Here is a 964-nt window from a genome sequence, read left to right as displayed (position 1 = left end):
AGTGCCTTTCCATCGAATTCCTGTGGCTTCCTTCATACTAGATCACCCTATTGCTGACACTCATGTCTAGAATGTTACTTCTGACAAGACTTAAGATGTCTGCATTAGGGTTTAGCTACGGGGTCTGGAAGGGGCTTCCTGTTGTCTGGGGCTGATTAGATCCATGGCTAATATATCCTCCTTGTGTAAAAGACAGTAAATCATCTTTTAATGTATTTAATTCACTTTGAAATTTACTAATCTTTTCCATTTGTGTGTGCTGGCTTTCTCTCAACTGTTGGTATCTTTCATCCTGTTTCTTTTCTCGTTCTCCTTGTTTCATTTCTTGTTGCCACTGGTGCTGGTTTTCCTGCCACTGCTGTAGTCTCTCTTCTTGTTTATTTTCTTTCTCCTCCAACCACTGCTGTAGTCTCTCTTCTTGTTTGTTTTCTCGTGCTTCTTGTTTCTTTTTCTTTTTCCTCCAACAACTGCTGTGATCTCTCTTTTTGTTTTTTTCGTTCTTTTTGTTTCTTTTCTCGTTATTCTTGTTTCTTTTCTTTTTTCTCCAACAACTGCTGTAATCTCTCTTCTTGTTTCTTTTCTTTGCCTCCAAAAACTGCTGTAATCTCTCTTCTTATTTATTTTGCTGTTGGAGCTGCCACTGTTGCAGGTTTTCTTGCCACTGCTGTTGTCTCTCTTCTTGTTTCTTTTCTTTTCCTCCAAAAACTGCTGTAATCTCTCTTCTTATTTATTTTGCTGTTGGAGCTGCCACTGTTGCAGGTTTTCTTGCCACTGCTGTTGTCTCTCTTCTTGTTTCTTTTTTTGTTCTTCTTGTTTCTTTTCTCGTTCTTCTTGTTTCTTTTCCTCTTTTCTTTTGTTCTTCTATTGCTACCATCAAATCTGCTAAGCTGTAGTTTCATTTGCCACTCTCTGACACCAATTTGTTACATATCTGCTCGTTTGTTAATTTTCGGTATAAATTCTT

This window comes from Limulus polyphemus, unplaced genomic scaffold, assembly GCF_000517525.1.
Source record: "Limulus polyphemus unplaced genomic scaffold, Limulus_polyphemus-2.1.2 Scaffold3395, whole genome shotgun sequence".
Classification (NCBI taxonomy): domain Eukaryota; kingdom Metazoa; phylum Arthropoda; class Merostomata; order Xiphosura; family Limulidae; genus Limulus; species Limulus polyphemus.
Note: the sequence above shows the minus strand (reverse complement) of the source record.